The 20047-nt window shown below is 36.9% G+C and overlaps 1 protein-coding gene across 2 annotated transcripts in view; it reads left to right on the top strand.

Annotated features, from left to right (window-relative positions):
• The first annotated feature begins 12187 nt into the window (after nt 1–12187).
• Nucleotides 12188–20047, top strand: part of exoc2 (exocyst complex component 2) — a 51043-nt gene continuing 43183 nt past the window's right edge. For both annotated transcript variants that reach the window (XM_042006618.1, XM_042006617.1), the window contains exon 1: nt 12188–12324. The gene's annotated coding sequence lies outside the window, so the exon portion shown is untranslated. The remainder of the gene's footprint in view (nt 12325–20047) is intronic.

The raw sequence follows: 20047 nt of genomic DNA, 5'->3' as shown, positions 1-20047 counted from the left end.
GGCGATGCGATGGGCGGAGCCAACAGCTGAGCTGCTCCACCAGGGTTCCGCCCACCATAAACGGCACATTTCTGAAGCTGCTAAAAAGAGGGAGGTGAAGAGAAGCCGCTGCACTCAAACTGAGGGTCGATTTGTCCATACCATGGCGGAAATATTTCATTTAGATATTAATGAATGGTCTCAGATTGGGAATAAAGTGTATAATATGGGACCTTTAACATACATCCTTAGACACCTGGCTTCAGAAGCTGGAGCTTAACCCAGCATTTAACAGGTAAGAAGCAAGGTACACCCTGGACAGATGACCAGTCCATGGCAAGGTCATAAATAAATAAATAAGCAAACAAGCGTTATGGAAATAGTGATAAAAATAAACAATAGTGAAGAATTATTTACATTTCTAAACTAAGCTATGCTGCCACAACATAAAAGTACTCATACCATATAAATTAAATTAAATTAAATTAAATTAAATTAAATTAAATTAAATTAAATTAAATTAAATTAAATTAAATAGGTGAGGAGAGGAGAGGAGAGGAGAGGAAAGGAGAATAATTTCCATTTTTAATAAAAATTTGTTATTTGTTTTATTTATTAATTCATCTAATCTTAAATTCAATATAAAATTTTGTATTAAATCCTCCAGTTTGAATGAATAGGTGCAGAAATTACAGCAATTTTGTCTATCAGCAAAATTTTCCATATAAAAAGGTTTTAAACCAAATAAATCAGCTGCCGACTGAAACAGCTACTGATTACGGAATTTAACCTTTCTTATGTTTTCACACTATTCATGTTATACTACATCTGAGAACAATTTGCTACCACAATAATGTGGTACAGAGCGCTTTCACCCTCCTTATAGTGTTTTTGTATATGGTCCCTGAAAAATAAACAAAACAGCATTTTTCTTTTAAAAAGACTGGGTATTTTTAAGATATAGTGAGTGTATAAGCTTTGTTATTTACCACCTTAAAAAAGGCTTATATGTTTAGTGCTATGTGGGATGTATATCTGTAGTATGGGTTTCTAGACCTTTTATCTGGAATAAACATGTTATAATTTCCAGCAGTACATCAATCTTTTTTCTGGTGGGAGTTGGATTCTGCCAGGCCTGAATTGTCACTGATTCTAATTTAAAAATTTTAGACAGAATTTGTTGGCACAGCCAGATGTTTTGGTTCAGTTGGCTTTAAAGTTTATCTTTGCTTTTTGCAGATAGTGTTTGGCTTTATTTAGCAGAGACCTCCATCAATCCCTCAGGCCATTTGCAGCAGATTGTGTCAGTAAGAATCAGCATCTCTATCGCTCTCGGTTCGGAGCTAGCTGCTTTCTCAAGCCAAAGTTTTCAGGTATGTTGTTGTGGTAGAACATAGTGGAACACTGACAGGCAGATCGGAGCAGCATCTGTAATGCAGACCATGAACCAGTCTGTGAAGTGAGGAGAGAGTTAAGTCTAAATGAGAGGCTGACCATTTGCCAGTTTGCTTCAATCCAACCCTCATGCATGGATAATTTTTACATCACATGAATAAACAACTTTAATACATGGTAGTTCTCTCACACATCATCACATACACCTGTTAGAACCAACGTCCTTGTTCATTTCAGACTCAGCGGAGCAGTAATCCGTTATATAAAAGAACCTGTTGCTCACTTGATGTGAGTATGATGAGTGTGTTTATCTGAGGGGGGGGTTGTCAGGGAAGATTAGTTCAGAAATCCAGAGAGTTCCTCAGCTGTTCTAACTTGTCTCATTATGCAACATAACCAGTGATTCCATTCCCAATTTAAGATGCAGGATGCCTGAAAGACAACAGGAGGGTTCCTCCTTAGTTGAGGTTGAGTGTGTGTCTCTGGGGCATATTAGTATTTAAGTGCGACAAATGTCAGGGTTGAGTTCCGCATTACAGATTTACTCTAACCTATAAGTTATTTACTTTTGTTTGTCCCATAATAGTTTTGCTAATCAAAATCCCACATTGTGATAAAGCTATTTCAAAACTGAATTCCTTGCATGCTTGTGTCCGTTTTGTCTGCGAGTCTGTATTGCTTTGCAGTTTTTATTTTTGTTTTCAGGTAATCTAACATCTGTTACGGTATTTACAAAGTTATCCCAGGAGTGCAACGTCCGCTCAGAAGCCCTGTTACTGACGCACTGTTTACAGATCATCCCACACACAGTGTGAGAGGGCTCTGACTGAATGGGTGCCAGATCAGCTAAGTTATTCAGTGATTCCCATAATGCCACATCAGGATAGATTATCTTTCAAGATTTGTTTGTAGCTCCATTTTATTTCACAGACGTCATTTGCATCCTCCCACTTCTCGAACCGACCTCCAAGCTAGCACGCACATCTCCCACAATGCTCTAAAATGTTATGGCACTTCTTATTTCTTCTTCACCTGTGATGAATCGACTTCGACTGCATGAACTCTTTTCCCCAGATGACTGCTTCCCTTGTTTCCACATTTACTCACCACACTCTGACCAGAACAAATAAATGAAGAACATGCTGGGCACTTGTGTGACTGCCTGTACTGTGTCAAACACAGGAAAATGGTCCTCTGTTACCCTTCTTTGTTCCTGAGTACTATTGTATTTGAACACATAGTTCCATCCTGTCATGTATGTTCTATATGGGTCTGGTTTTTTCTCCATAGCTGAGAAACACTTTGAAGTAATTCAGCTCAGATCAGAAAACTGGGAAACAACTTGGCTCTGTGTTTTGTAGGTTTGGCTGCTGCTTCTTTAGCAAATTTATTATATCATTTTTAACTCATAGGATCCCTGTGGCATTTTGACTGCAAATACAGCAAAGGCTTTACTAACCACAATGCCTGGTTAGGGGTTGGTAATAAAATACAGGGATCAACGGTTAAACATAATATACCTGGTGAGGGTTTGGGAAAATACAGGGCTTTATATTAAAGTAGCAGTAAGTAACTTTCTGACTTCCTCTGCTTCTGACTCATTGTGATAGTACACTGACATTCATTATGTACATTCCTGGGGCCGTTGTTGCCTTGCAGCATCCTAAGGCTGACAAACCACACTTCACAACTTGTTCTTTCCCTCCCGGTGCATCATTTTACAGCAATATTTTACCTCACAGCACCACATCACATGCTAGCAATTGGATGTCAATACACTGGCCTTTTTGAGGGTGCACCATGGCTGATTCATCAAAGAAACAAGAGGTTATTATCAGAGGACGAGAGGAAAAGAGAGGGAGAGTAAAAGATAAGACAAGAGTCATCAGGTAAGATACAAGATGGATGCCAAATTAGTCGTAGTTAGAGGGTGCCTCATGGAGAAAATCTGCTCAACTTCTATAGTGCCTCTTCAAATAAGGCAGAATTTTGGGTAGAAATTTAATAAATACTTCAGAGATCATTAAATTTAGTATGAAGACTTTTTTAGTCAACAATAATTATTCTGCCAAGTTGTGATAAGCACATTTGTCATCAGCGGCCAAAATTCCTCCAGAAATAAACATGTTGGCCTCAAGTACAGCAATGACTGCACAACAGGTAACTACTTCGGGTTTTTTTTAAGGCCCCTCTTATCCAAAATGATGCTTTAGCACCAATCAAACAAAACTCACTTCATTCCCAGAGTTGTTTGTTCTTTCTGAGACACCGTACTAAAAATGGTGGCACAAATATGGCAGCTGCCGTGCATGTGGACCTCCAGCAAGTATGGCTCATTTTAAGAGATTTAAAAAAAGTAATAGAATGTACAACATGTTTATCTAATGCAACCATAATGAAAAGGAAGTTTTGGAGAGTTTGGGCTGCAGGAACAAATTAACCCTTTTCAGCTTTTCTAAATACTCATTGTTTTGAGTTGACAGGTGGAGAAGCAGCTACACGAGTCACTGTTGTTCTAACATTTACATTATGTTAGTCATTTGGCCTTATTACTCATTGGAAAATCCCAAAACAGCGACATGTCTTCTATGCAGGGTTGAATTTTCCAAAGGATGCATGAATGCTGCCAAATTTAACATCACTAATCATATAATTATAGCAACTGAGTTGCCATCAAGTGAAAGAGCACAAGGAGTTTGTTGTTATAAAATAAAAAAGCAATGAGCAGTAACAACACTGACAAATGCTTTTAAAAATGCAAGAAATTTTCAAAAGAAAACCAGAAAGCCACCACAATAAAGAACAAAGTTTAGAATTTATTGCTCTGGATGACCAGCCCCTGTTCATCATGGAAAACATTCACTGTAACAATATATTTATTTATTTATTTTTATTTTTATTTTTTTTGTAAAAGTTCTTTGATTTGAGTTTATCTACTCAATAATTTAAAAAGTTCTGTGGCAATCATTGTTTTCATGTGTTAATTGATGTCTTATAGTTTAATCTATACTAGGCCTTTGAATGATAAACAAATATCTTACATCAAAGTCTATTATAAGCATAATTTATTTAAATTATAAATTTAATAGACCTCTTAATAAAATAAGACAGGTACTCGGTATCAGACATGAATCAGAACATCACTGGTTGTGGCTCATGGTTAGAAGTAATGTCCAGAGCTGTGAAGTCCACAGCTTTGTTGACCAATACATTTACCACAACCTCCCTCCTCCACCTCGTCATCCTTCCCTCAGTCTGTCAGCATCAACATCACCTGACCTCCTCCTCTGGATGTAAATATGTCCCATTTGCAGCTGAAATTTGACTAAAGATGTTGGTCTGTAAAGTATTTGACCTTGTTTTCTGTTCCAGAGAGGAAATTGGCTAATCTGACACCATCCAGCTGACTGCTGCTGCTCCTGTTGATGTTCATTGTTTTTCTAATTAATAAAACTATTCAACCTATTGAAGCTTCCACTTTGGTTAATAAAGTCTCAATAATTTTTCTTTCTTCTTCTGTGAAAACACACACAAGGCCACACACACACACACACACACACATGCACATACACATGCAAACAGCAGATTGCTTCAGGCTTTGGGTCCAGTGTCTGACAGGTCGTGGGAGGATCAAAGTTCAGATTTTGAATGTACTGTAAAGGAAAGCAAAAGAATAGAGGGAGTCAGGGAAGAGCAGATAGAGAGACAAAGCAATGATAATGCCCATCGAGATTTCTTCTAGCAGGAAAAAAGTGGTGTCGGTGGTTTGGGGGGGGGGGGGGGTTTACAGAGCGGCGTGGGCGAGGACGCGACAAGAGTTTAGCAGAGGAGAGGCTAGACAGATGAAAATCAGAGATTACACTTTATAATGGAGGAAACAGTTTGTACTGCATTAAACCATATTCATCAGGTACTAAAGTGTCCAACACACACATGCACACACACCTCCCTGTTCAACTCCCGGTTCTTCTTGGCAGGGGAAGCAGGATGTCTTTCATCCAGTTCAGATGAAGGATCAAAGCTAAAGGGTTACTCTGCTGAAACTGACCTCAGTTTGCACTGCTGCGCACTCTGCACCTTTGCAATGAGCACAATCCTGCAGCTCTCCTCATACACCTCCCACCAAACTACACACATATTATTTCCCTTCATGCACTACCTCATCCACTTAACACAGGAAATCTCTCACTGCCTCAAATCCATTAATAGTGCAATTTATAGCCTCCATGTTAACCCAACAACAGATAATTTAAAATCTGTGCTAGTTATCAATGCGCTCACAGATATACGTGCACTTAACCTTTAGTTTGTGTTTGTGTTGGTTAAATAACCTGTTCACAATAGCATCCCCCTGCTCTTTACTTCAAAGTGCAGTCTGTGTTAGGCTTTCTCTGTGTCTTCTTTCTCCCTGTTTTCACTACAAACAGCCTCCCTGCTTCAACTCACCACCCACACACAAACTGTAATATATACACATACTGTATTTGTGTACACACACACTCAAAGATATGAATTTGTGCTCCAATGGAGTCTGAAATCTGTTTGTTTCAGTTATATATTTATGTTTTTGACTAATGCCTGATTGTTTAATTCCTTACTCAATTTTTTATTCTGCATTGATTCTGACTTGCCTATTATACATCTTTTCTCTATTTTTATATTTCACACAAAATTTATTACATATATTCTTTTATCTTGTGTTGGGGCCAGAAATAAAAAAGAACTTCTTAAAACGTTGTTGAGACTGGGTTTATTATTTAAACTTTTACCTGATACTTCAATTTTCAATTGTTCGCTTGTTTTTTATTTGTTTTCCGTTTCCTTCTGAATTGTTCATTCTTCATCATTCATTTGTTGTGTCAATGGTGCAAAATAATTAAAAACAAGAACTTCAATGCTGAAATAGATCAATTTTTTTATTTTTTTTTATCTTATTTTCTGAATATTTGCAGCATTTAAAGTTTTAACACTGTATTTTACAGCAACACATGACTTCCATGTGAAGTTTACATTCAGATTTTGATAACTAGTTTCAGTTTTCTCGTTGTTTATTTGTTCATTAGGAAATCTTTCTGTAAAAGCTTATCTGTCAGATCTGATGCTTGTCTTTGTTCCAGGTCACTGCTCTTAATGGGTCTTGGATGGGTTCAGGTATTCTTGGCTGACAGCTCTGAAACTTTGAAGCTCAGATTATTTTCCTCGTAAAATTCCTAACAGAGCCTGATTGTTTTCAAATCAGGCTCAACATATATATGTTGTCTGTGTGATCAGTGTTTTAATTTTTTTAAATCTCCTAAGTTTAAATTGTTATGCTTAATACAAACACATTTTTTGTTGATTGTTTGTTTGTTTTTTTTTGTTTGTTTGTTTGTTTTTTGTCTTTTTATGATGTTATGCAGCACTTTGATTAAAAATGTTTACACTGCATATAAACAATAGACTTGATTTATACTGTTTGTCTCAATCAATAGAAGAATTTTACCAAATGTAATATTGTGCAATGCTAATTATTATCAGTTTCTAATGCAAATTTTCCATCTTGTATCAGAAAGTTTAACATCAGATTAGTAATATTACAGTCTCAGTTTCCCACCATCATTGAGTGTCACAGCAAAGCTCTGTCATGTTTGCCCTCCTCTCATCCACTGAACACTGACATCTCCTGCTTGGCAAAGAAGATCTCAGAAAAACAAAGTTCTGAATTTGCATTCTTGGGCGCCCCCTTCTGGACCTTTATGTTAACAAAAGAAATAACAAAAACTTATGTTGCCACAAATCCTGAGCAGCACACAGTGAAGGAGGCCTGAACTCTCACTGTCACCAGTTCAACAGCGGAAATGAAGACATTTTATTAAATCATAGGTTTGTGAGCTCATGTGCTTCACAGCAAGTCCACTTAATGTTCACTGACTTGAGTGAAGTTCCTCCCGAGCGTGTTAAAGCTTTTCATGTGGATAGAAAATCCTTGTGTGGCATTAGAGGGTTCATGAGAATTCAGACCATCTCTTCCTTTCACATGACTTTATTTTATTCTAAGTTTGTGTTGTGAGGTACTTTCGTTCCATGACATATTCATTAATTCCCAAATGCCGTTTGTACTCATTTCTCCAGATACTGTGTGGTGTTACTTTAGCATTCATTGTTTTTCTTTTTTCTTTTGGAAATGGTAGAATTAATGCAGTGGTTTAATGTATATATATATATATATATATATATATTATTTTGTCTGTTATATATTAGATTAAGATAAATTATGTCACAGTAGAACTGTCTACTAAAAACATTTAACCAGAAAGCAGAGCCGTGGCATATGGCATCACGCCATGTATGATTTTACCATGCTCTCTACTTGATTGCAATTGGCTTGAGCTCATCCTGCACACAAATAACCCCCAGCTGTAACCAAGTCCACCTGTTCAGACATACAAACAGTTACAAACACACTCCGACTTGTCATGTTCCATCAAAGACAGAACACATACTGCAGTATGCTGCGATTGTTTCTGCTTGCCCCTGTGGACAAAAGCTGTTTCCTCTTAAAGTTATGATATTCATCCAGAGAGGAATGAGTATGTGACAGTAAAAATCTGAGGCTCTGTGACACGTCAACCCGCCTGAAACCAGCCTAAGAGGAAGTCTTTATGAAATTACGTTTACTTCTTCAGCACCATAAAGGTTTTTCTTTTTTTTCTTTTTTTTTTCTTCTTTTTTTTGATTTAGCTTTCCAGATTTTTTCCCAGCGCTCAGAGCTGATCTGGACTGCGCCTCCTGAGACACAGTAGCCTGTTGTCTCGCCTGGGGGGCCAAAAGAGTGTTGTTATGAAAAGGCAAGGAACATGTTATGTTAACCTGGGTGGTAAAAGCCTGAACATATTTGGGAAAATGCCCCTTTATACCTTCCCTGGCCCTTCCATTTTCTTCAAAATCTCTTTCTTTGGTATTGAAAGTCTCCCATATTCTTGATTTCATCAGGTTTTTAGTGACAACGTGTTACTAAAACTCCCGCCTTACTTTCCTTCAGTGTTATTTAATGATTTTCATTGTTTAGGTTTATTTTTGGTGCATGGAATTTTGTTTGTGATTCTCAAAGATGTTGAAGAAAAATCAAATTTAATGAACCACAAGTCTAGTCTTTGATGAGATAATGTTAGGGTAAACAAACCTCAACATGGCAACAGCAAAAACTCATTGAATTGAATGCAAATACAACCCCCAGCCTGGACAGATAAATTCTCCTCATTTATCTAAAAAAAATATCCTCTATAAATTTCTAAGAAACTTTCTTTACATTTCCTCTAATGCATGTCATTTCCTATGAATAATGAAAGAATTGTGCAGGCGAGGTTTATTAAAATGAATGTAACAAAGAAAACCTTAAAGAAAAAACTCACCTTAAAACACATGAGCAAAAAAATATAAATTAAACAAGAACAGTCTGAGACTGAGGCCAAGATTATCAACAGATAATCATCTCTAGGGAAGTCCATGTCTCATCGCTGGTAAAGTGGTTTATTATTTTTGAGTAATTTCACAAACAGCCAAACAAACAAGAGCTCCCAGAGAGTGGGTAATCTTCCAAGGCCTTTCTGTATTTTGCAAAAGTGATCCAAGTCTTCACCAAAATTTGATGGACTCTTCTTTTACTCATGGTCATCCATAATCCAACAAACAGATAAACAGCATTTATCACATAATTTAACCTCAGCTCTTACTTTGTAAAGAAGAAATAAAGGCGTGGGGGTAAATATATAATATACGTAAATGCTGATGAAAGGGTCAGCCCGTATGAAAGATAATTATAATCAGAAGTTACATCAGGTGCCAAGCAGATAATCTTTCGGTGGTGTTATTCATTCCCTTGGTCAGCAATATGTCAGCTCTCAGACTGAAAGGCTCTCTGTTCCTCCTTGACTCCTGTTCTTGCATTGTGTTCCTTTGGATGCTTTTCCAAGCTAAGCCTGGCACAGGCCTGGATTTCCTGAGCCCAAAATGTGAGCCCAGGGAACTGGGCTCCTCCAGGAAAAGAGAGCTATGTCAGATAAAGCACCACTCAGAAACAAAACAAACCCAAATATCAGAGGTTTATTTAAAAATCTTCTTGTCTTATATTAACAGCAGCGCTACAGGCTAGAGATTAGCCATACTTGGGTCATGGGTTTCTAAACCACATTAATTTCCCTTGGAATACACATATCATGTTTTTATGAGATGCATAATACAAGCAGGGATTTAGATTCATATATGGTCATTAAAACATATCGTCAGTCATTTAATAGTTGCAGAGACTTACTAAAAAGCAGCTGGATGGATAGAAGAAATTCTGATGGGAAGTAGGGATCCATATATTGAAATGGGACTATCTGATGTACCTTACAAAAATCCTGACAACTGCTAAGGTTAATGTAATGTCAGCACTAAACTTATGATCTCACTGCAGCGAACTTTGACACCGAAGGATTCATACTTGTTTGATGTCTTACAGTTGAAATGTCCAGTACAGGAAGGAAGTGCTCACCCACTGGTTGTCTGTTCCATCTTCAGGAGCTCTATGGGAGGGAGGGAGGATTTCAGTGCAGTATTTACAGTGACCTTTTCCTCTCACTGGCCAGGGGCCCATGGGAAAAAACTGGAGAAGACAAACAATGAACAATAGGGTTCAGGGATGAGCAATGGTGCCAGCGCAGCATGTGCCATTACGGGATGTAGATTACACAGTGTTGGAGGGATGAGATTGGAGGGGTCACAGAAGGGATCAAGGGTCCTCTTGGAATATACCTGGACACCTGCTCAAAAGGCCTGTGCTGTTTCAAAGCTCAAGGTCAACATTAACTCACATGTTTTCTGCTAAATAAGGATATTATCAGCAGTGAGATCCTCTGAAGACAGTGGCTGTCAATTATGTGCTCTCAACAAATTTTAGACAAGAAGATTAATATTATTTTTTAACATTAAGCTGCAATGACCAGGAAGGAAGTGCTCACCCATGTTATTCTTTAACATACAGTTTCAGTGACTAGTGCATCAGCCACTAACTTTCCATGAAACTGCAAAGTTACTGCAAGTAACCTTGTAAAATTCCAATTTGTCATAAATGAGTTTTTTTAAGTTTGAGTTTAGATTTTTTTGTTCTCTTTAAATACTGAGACATTCTTCTCAAATACTTTTCCATGCAATATCTTTACATATCAAAACATATGACACACCTGCAATACACCAACACATGTAGATGGACTAGTCTTATATGACCATGAGTGGTATCACACTAACGGTCTCATTCATTGGCAAAATCTGTACCAGTGAGACTTAGATGAAAATCTTCTATCGTCATTGCTTTAATAGATGTTTATGTAGACAAACAGCCTCTGTGTCCTATCAGCATCTGTACAAACTCCCAAGTCACAGTTTGATCCCTCAGTTATCAGATTACCCTGTCTAATTGGACAATATGGTTTCTCTGGGGAGTGGGCCTTGCCTTATCACTAAAATTCTTTCTGTCCTGCACAATTTGGTGAGATAAATGTAATGGTATCAGTGTTCTAGTGTGTGCCTGGGTGGGTGGTCTCTGTTGCATTTCTAATGATGCTGCGCCTTTCCCAGAACAAGTGGAAATACCTCAGTGATGCACCGTGAAAGAGAGATGAGGAAAATGCAAAGCTCCCTCTGGGCTTCGAAATTCTCACACAAAGGACATCCAACTCCTCAGAGGAGCATGCAAGTTGCTTTCTTTTCTGCATGAAGATTATCCATGCAGTGCATGTATTAAAGTCAACAGCTGTGATCGATGCACTTAAAAAATGTATATTCATTTTAGCCTCCAAGGAAGATAACAAACAATAACCTGCATGGTCAATCGCAAATTAGAACATTTAAGTATGATCAAATTATGGATATGACCACTGTATTTAATGTAATGGAAACAGGGGTGGGTCTAGTATATTTTTATAGGAGTTCCAGGCAGGGGAGCACTCTGGGAAAGGGGTGGTAAATGAGTCCTCAAAAAAAAGTCTGGATTTTAGGAAACAATTAACGGATTACATGACCACTTTAGTTGTTATAATATAACAAGTAAACAAAACAAAACTTGTAAAAGCAAACTGCTAATGATAATTATTCATCAACAGTTTACTTAGGATGATCCTGTGTTGTATGGCTTTAATAACAGACTTATACTTCATTGATGGTAAGAAAAAAAGTCTTTTAGCCAAAGCAAGTTGTTCTTTATGCTGCACACACTTGCACCAGAGCATCTGAGGTTTACCCAGGTAAAGATGAGTTTTCTCTGAACATAAAGTGCAGGGTCTCATTCAGGACAGCAACAACCTGTCCTACAGAGAGGATGTGAGCCACTGACCCTGACCCTGAATGTCGAGAAGACCAAGGAAATAATCATCAGCTTCAGTAGAAAGCAACTCAACCACTCACCGCTGACAATGAAGCTGTGGAAGTGGTCAGCAGCATCACATTTCTGGAATGCATATAGCTGACAGTTTGGACTGGTCATTACACACTTCATCACTGGTTTAACAGGCTTAGCAACCTGTTTGCACTTTCAGCACCAGGTGAGGAAAATGCACCCGTTCCCTTCCATCTTGACCACTTTCTGTTAAGGCACCAAAGACAGCGAGCTGACTAGTCCTATCTCCATCTGGTTTGGCAGCTCCAGGGTCTCAGGCAGAAAGACATTGGAGAGGGTGGAGTGAATGGCAAAGAATTCAATCCATCCAGGCTATTGCATGCCCTCAGTTGCACAGTCTCAGCAGAACCTGCAATATAATCAGTGATTCAATACAATAAATATTATATTATATTATATTATATTATATTATATTATATTATATTATATTATATTACTGATGAAAGTGAATGCGATTCAATTTAATTTGGAAGGCATAAGCCGGAAGCAGTTATCAGACACAGGAAACGGCCGAGGCAGGAAACTCTCTGTGGACTGTAAGTTACCCTTTTCTCTAAAATGTTTTCCCATAATTTGCTCAACATAGGCTTAATTTAAATCATATCATCACATGTAGAACTATTAGTACTTAGTTCGGTGACAACAAACTCAAATGACAGTCGCTGTTTTGGCTATGGTCTTAATGAATTGGAATGCTAGTCTAAGCTAGGTTAGGCTAAAGTTAGCTGTCAAATTTGTCAACAAAGCATGTATTCTTTTCCTTCAAAACACTAACGTCTTGTTGTGGTATGTTTTATCGGGTGCGTGTTATGTGTCAGTAATAGTCCACCTTATTTAAAAAGCTTGTGAGAATGGTCCGACAATGTGATTTTGCACGTTGTGAGAAACAGGATGATTAGCCGAACCAAACTGTTGGCATTTACCTAAACACCGAATGTGGGATTGCTTGTGTCGCAGAGCATACTTTATTATTTCGTACATGTTGTGAACCGATAACACTAAATTCTGTACGATCACTTACAGCTTTTCTCATATGTTTGGTTGTCTTTACAAACGAATCACAAGATTTTGCGCATGGATTTATTATGTTCGGGAGGCTCAGTTTTTTAAAGTTATAGTTTATTCACCACAAGGTTGTTTCTTGAAAACCAATGCGATAACCCGCAGATCTATATTTAAAATTTTGTCATTCAAAGCATGAGATTAGATACAAAAAGCATGAAAATCAAAATACTCAAAGAAACCTATTTTTCCTTCCTTCACTCCATCCTCTAACCAGAGCTAGATAAATGTGTGACTTAAGTGAAACACAATGTGTGAATGCGATTAAAGTGCATTAGTTACTTCAAGGTGGCATAATTTCTCTCACTTGATTTAAAGACTCGATTAATTTACATTTTCTTAACTTATAAAGATGGATTTTCCATTGGACTATTTTCCATGAAACTGCCTTAATCAAAGGAAAAATTGAACTCAGTATTTTGATTATATTCACAGTATAATGCTTACAAATCATATTTAGACGCCAATATGGAGAAATTAAGCTATAATTAAAAAAAAATGTAAGGGAAAAGGGCATCGCGTTAAGAAAATACATCTCAATGTTTCTTGTTCTTGACCCTCATATTAATTTTTATGTTGGATTAGGGTTGTATTTGACAAGTTTTATAGACATGTTCTTACTGCTCTACTGTAAGTTTGTAAGTGAGCTGCAGCTACAGATTATTTTAGGTACTGATCAATCTAATTAGCAAATATTTTGACATCACATATTTTTTATTCAGCGTATTCATTACGCTGGAAAAGCTGGAAGCAGTGAATGTTTGGCCTTATTGGTTGAAACAAAAGAAGTTTGTCCTTTTCAATGGACAGTGTTCTCAACACCCAGTGATCTGACTATAGATTAACCAAAGTGAATTATACAGCATGTACATGCTTTGCAGTACATGCTGTAAGGATTGATCTAACTTTAGAAGTGAGTAACTAAAACAAGTTGATCTCTGATCAGAAAAGACATTGTTTTAGTTACTACAGGGCCATGTAGCTGTAGGTTTGTGTACCTCAAAGTAGAGAAATTGGCAAAAGTTATCATGTGGTGTGATACAGTCAGGCCTACATCAAACTATGATGAAATAGATTTTTTTTTTTTTTTTTTTTTTTTTGCTGTTAAGCTGATTGTAGAGACCACTTTAGTTGTAGTGAAATATTTCTGTCAAATATTGTATCACACTCCATTTGAAGAGGTCTGTCCAGGGGAAACTACCTATCTATATTTGTTTGCAAAATGTATTGATTGCATGAGAAAGTGAATGACAGTAGTTGATGACAAATTATTAACAAACTGGTGCCCTGCCCTAGAAATAAGTATGCTAGCATGGCCATACTTAGAGCTCTGTGTATCACCTTTTGCCTGGCTTCCCCGACGTCAATGCTGCTCAGCAAGTGGGAGGTGGGGGCAGGGGGGCAAGGCTATGCTGATCCATTTCCTGTCCCCTCCTGAGGCTCTAATTGAAAAATTTGGGTGGCCCTGCTTGTTTGTTTTGGTGGAATGTGGTAGGCTGTGTTTTCTGAGGCTTTTCCTCAGTGACTCTGCTCCATAGACCTCAGGGTGAAACGAGTGACGGGGGTCAGGCAAGGCCTTGTTTGTGAACCAGCAGTTTGCTCTTACCCCTGTCTGCTCTCTCTGCAGTCTGCCCCACCTGGTAGCTTCCTTCCTGCTGACATGCTTGCAGGGCCACTGGTCTGCACACCAAGGTTTCTTTGACCCAGTCAGGAGTGGACAGACAAAACAAACAGACAGGTTGTGGCCTCGCCAAAAAAGAGCCAAGCTTTCTGAAAAACAGGGGCCAACTACTAATATCTGACAGAATGGTAGAGGAAACGCTGAACACTTTCCGATATGTCTGACACAACTTTTGACAGATGTGAAGCAACACAAAGGTTCTTCAGTTAGGAAAAATCATAGTGAATAAATAGTATCTGATATGATGTGATGTACAGATCAACAACAGTTTGCTCTAACTGCAATGAAATTCTTGGGGTTGGAGTTTTGGATGAATAAAATTCACTCTTCTTTGTCAGCCTCTGGAGTAGCTCTTATCATAGCTTCCTTATTAGAATACTACTGTCTTCTGCAGGTAAACATGAAGGTACTGGACACAATATATAATATCTCTTCAGAAATATATGAGAATGATACTTCGATCATCAGTGACCACATCCTTGGTTGGCTATTTATTTAAGGACGAAGATCCGTTTAAGCACCATTTTAAATGCATATCCTCTTTTCAGTTTTTTGACAGTGACAATACATTTTTTCATTTAACTTTATGTGAAAAATTTACTCCATGCAAAATTTATTAATTTATCTATTCATTTAGAGACTTCTGTGGTATTAAAATTAAAGAAGCATAGACCCTAAAAAAAGGACCTTATTATCTTATAACGGGATAGTTTTATTGTAAAAATATTAAACATATCACGTTATAACGGGATGAATTTTATTGAACATGAATCAAATTAGTCTACTGTATGCAGTTGTTGTGACCTAGAAATGTTGGAACAAAATACATTTCATGGAAAATATTCTTGTCAAGCAGAAACATTTCAGTTCATTTGTCAAGGATTAATTGTTCTGGTCTGGTTTATTGTTGTACACACATGAAAGTGGAACGGTTATTAGCAACACGATACATCAACTGCCTGCATGCAGTAAGATGGTGCATGCGTGTATCTGAGTTGCCACAGAGTGTGTGTGCTACTTTTGGTTAATAACATGTACCAGTGATTGCACCTATGGCTGACTTCTGAAAATAAAAATGAAATTATAAAGGCTATATGCACTGCTGAGACTGGGAGAAATAAGACTGCGATATGAAGACTTAGATCTGTCTGCTTTAAGGGTGCAACGTCAACAATATATCACAGTGGCCTCCTAGCTTCACCAAATCTCTCCAATGATGTACAACTTTATCCCGTTTGTTAAATTAGACATTTCTCTGACCATAGCATGCACAGTTTCCCCATACAACGACGAATACATTTTATAGTCCAAGTTCCCACCACAAAACATATCACGTTACAACGTGATATGTTTCACATTTTTGCAGTAAAGCTTATCACATAATGGGTCACAGCTCCATATAAAATAAAAACTTAGGCAGTTTTTCCAAACAAAAGTAGTTTGTACTATTTGATGCATTCAGTGTTTCAATTTTTTAATCAAATGACATGCAGTCTGGAAGATGAGTGACTAATCAGTTGCAGCCCTATAAACAAGAGAAGGTAATTAAAAAAATCTATTGACACTGAAAATATTTTTTATATTGAGTATCTCTGCAAATCAAAGAAAAAGATAGATTTTTAAAGTAAACAGCAGTGTTTATATAATTAATAACCTTATGTGACTGTGGATGTTTCTCACGCTTGTGTGAGTGTGTTTTTATTTTTTATGTAAAGCAGCGGCAGCAGCGTTACAGCCTGGCTCATGAAGGTTCAGAGTGCTCCATTTCACCGTGTCGCTGGGCAGAGCCGCCTGTCTCCAGCTTCTTAATCCTCTGAAAACATTTTCTTGCAGTTGCAGGCCTATTCTTCATATTTCTGTTTATTGGTAGAGGGTTTTTATATGGGAAATTGGGGACTTCACTTCATTAAGCAAAACTCTGTAAAGCACTTGAGACTGACAAACAAACAAACAGATAGCCCTAAAGATAACAAAGCCTATGGGCAGACATGATGATGGTAGGATAGTGAGCCAGAGGCACACATCTGATCACTGTGTCCTCGTTCTCTGTCACGGAAGGGTCTCTGAGTGCTGAGACTGGCTGGTTGCAGAGGAGATGCTGACTCATTGTAGAAAAACTTAGTGGTCAGTGGTCAGCATATGTTTTCTAACAGAGCCTGCACAGTCCATGTAAATGTGATCCATTTATTTGGAATGTGATACCGTTCACACATATTATGGTCAATTTTTGGCTATCAGGTACATTACCGTCTCCACATCTTAGAGGCATGCGGTGGGCTGGCTGTAAGTGAACACTGAGGAGGACTGTTTAAAGCTCCACCTGGCCTGTGTGATCAGGCCAGTCATCTCAAGCTTGGTGATGTTTGGCTGGCTCTGTGCATTCAGGAGTCGAGGAGGATCTTTGATGGAATCTGGTGTTTGTGTAATGTTGGGGAGCATGGAGTGAAATGGCATTAGTGTGTGTGGTGGGCAGAGGGGGGTGGATTGAGGGTGATGAGCTGTCTAAATGGGTCCCTTTGTGCCCACTAAAGCCATCACACTCTGTCTCGTACACACTCACATACACATTTATGCCAATCATTGCCATATGTGAGTCACCTTTTACCTTAGTGGTTCAAGTGACCCAAAGTTTGAATGCCTTATTCATGATATAGTCATGGGGCTACTGTGTGTGTGTGCTTGTTAGTATGTCATTCAGCTTTGGTAGGTTGCCAATTCTGCAACAAACAAACCACAAATAAGAAAATGGAGAAAGAGCAGAGTGTAATTTGTGTTTAAATCTGAGGTTACCCTGTTTTAGGATAATTTCTTCTCTGTAGTTTACATTATAGGGTATAGTAGAGAAGAACAATATGTAGACACTGAGAGTAGTGTGTCACAGATAAAAACCTCTAATTTTGCCAGATATGAGTGATTATCTGGCTGATTTGCAAAATGTCTCATTCTCTGACTTTGATTTAAACTTATTCCAGTTTTCTTTCAAAGAACTTTAATTTATATCATAAAAATACTTTTGGTAATTTTTGTTTCAATGTGAATGTGAATGTGTGTAAATGGGTGAATGTGATGTATGATGTAAAGCGCTTTGGGTATCATCCCAGGTACAGTAAAGCGCTTTATAAATATGGACCATTTTACCATTTAAAAATCCATCTATGAAGTCTTAATTAAAACTTTTGTTCTAAATAACTTGGATTTGCTGCATAACTTAAGCAGGTTACAGGTCCTTCTTTTTCTTTGTCGCTAACAATTTGAAAATAAAATAGACGGATATGTTTGACAAATAAACTGAAAAGAAATTACAGTAAATCAGCAGTTATGCACCAAATTGTGTGTTTTTTTTTTGTTTTGTTTTTTTTATGAAAATACATCAGGTCCACCAGGTAATAAAAATAAAGGAACAACATTTTTTATATTAGTTTTCAAAAACACACATCAGATAAGCACAATGTTGCACACGGAGGCTCAAAAACGGACTGAAAGATATGATATATATATTTTAATTTTCTTTTTTATTTAATTGTTAATTAAGTTTTTTCTAAGTCAAGACAGCTGGAAGCTTGTTTTGTCGTGCTGCTTGAGGCTGACATCCGTGGTCCAGTCAAATGAGTAAACTTGCCTGATTATCTCAGAGAGCTTAAACTATGCCATCTATTTGTGTTTACTAGTGATTTGTGTTTACTTGGGATTTGTCCAGCTCTTTGGCTCAACCAAGAACTAAATAAGCTGCGTGCACTTATGCCCAAGTTGATATTGTTCAATGAAATCGTGATCTTGTATTTAAACAAAATGACTTACAAAAAAAAAAAGTGCACTGCCTCTAGCACAACTGGACTCACAGCAGTCTGACTACCACTTAATTATGATGTCCCATCTTGTTTGAATTCTTGCTTAGATGTAAGTTACTTTGGATAAAAGCGTCTGATAAATGACTGTAGAATAAAATAGAATAGAATACTAGTGAAAACCCTGTGTGAGGTGGAGGTGTACTGAACTAGTCAGTTTTGGTATTTGGAGCAGTAATGAAGAACATGTTATAATATATGATTTGTTTTTGCAAATTTACTTACATAAAAAACTGTCTTGTACATGCTGAAGAATTGACAACAAACCTGACTTGGACTTTACTTTTACTCTTTAAAGGCTACTTTTGGTGTAAAAAATGTATTTCAGATCTAGAAAACATTATTACAGATGGACCGTCCACATCTCCTGATGCGTACCAGTGTCAGAGATTGACAAATTTATCATTTTTTTGACAGACCCGCTAAAGAGCGAGCTGTTTTTTTTAATACTATTAAAATGGATCATTTTTGTCTGTCTGTGGGTTCTTATCAGTCTCACATTGGAATCATTGCATGTCTGTCTTAAAAGGTGAGCTGTGCCTCATTCTTGTGTCTGTTATTATTCGTATGATGTGATTTAAATTGTAAAAAGAAATAAATAAAATAATAATAATACAATAAAACAAAAAAGATGTCTTGCCATCTAACATGTAGGCCAGTTGTACAAGTTGAAAAGTTTAAAATAAAAAAAAAATTGTTTCCAGTCTCCAGCATTAAAGTTGCCGTGATAAATCTGTTTTTTGTTTGTTTGTTTTTTTGTTTGTTTTTTTTTTGTTGTTGTTGTTTTAACAATTTTGCCTTATTTTTGTTGTAATATTTGCAAATATTTAAATAATTTTCAGAAAGTGCTTAATTTCCATTGCAGTCATTAAAGCTTCAGGTCACTTCTATTTATTTTCATCCGTTAGTCTTTGAGATAAATTCACTTTATTGTAAAACAAAAAGTAAAAAGTTCTAAATTCACACTTATGTAAACCTTAACTCAGTAAATATACTAAAAGAATTAAGTTAACTTAAATAATCAGCTGACAATTAAGGTAAATAGTTTACTTTCTTGAATAATATATTGTTTTGTAATTTATTTAATCTATTTAATAATCTAATCTATTTAATCAAATTTTTTTTTTTTACAAAAATCAGGTATTTAAAATGATTTCTATGCTTCCAATGCTAACCATTTCTTTTATGTTTACTAATAAATATTCCTAGAATAATTAAAAGCATTTGTAACAGGTTTTAATAATATTAATAATAATAATATTAATAATAATCATAATAATAATAATAATAAAATCCCAACTTTAAGCTAAATTGTATATCTGCTGTTCAATGTGAGAAAGATTTATTTGACTTTATATAAAGTTATTCATTTAGTTTTGCATATTTTAGCATGGAGATAAAAAGGGATGTCACTTCTTTGGCTTCAAAAGGATCAAAAGCCTCAGAGTTTCTCAGTAACCATACACATTACAGCCAACCCTGCTGTTTGTTTCTTAGCTTCCAAGGAAAGCAACCCTGCCTTTTTAGCCCTTGTACCACAAAGAGAAAAGTTGACAGCATCGTGATTTGGAGAGAATGGAGCAACAGAAGAGGCTAAATCGGATTCTGTGTTGTTGGTGAATTAAATTTAGCCTACTTAGAAGGACAGGGCTTAACACATGTTGTACATAA

The sequence above is a fragment of the Melanotaenia boesemani genome, chromosome 14 (genome assembly GCF_017639745.1).
Source record: "Melanotaenia boesemani isolate fMelBoe1 chromosome 14, fMelBoe1.pri, whole genome shotgun sequence".
Lineage (NCBI taxonomy): Eukaryota > Metazoa > Chordata > Actinopteri > Atheriniformes > Melanotaeniidae > Melanotaenia > Melanotaenia boesemani.
The sequence above is the reverse complement of the archived record's forward strand: the minus strand, read 5'-3'. Positions and strand labels throughout refer to the sequence as shown.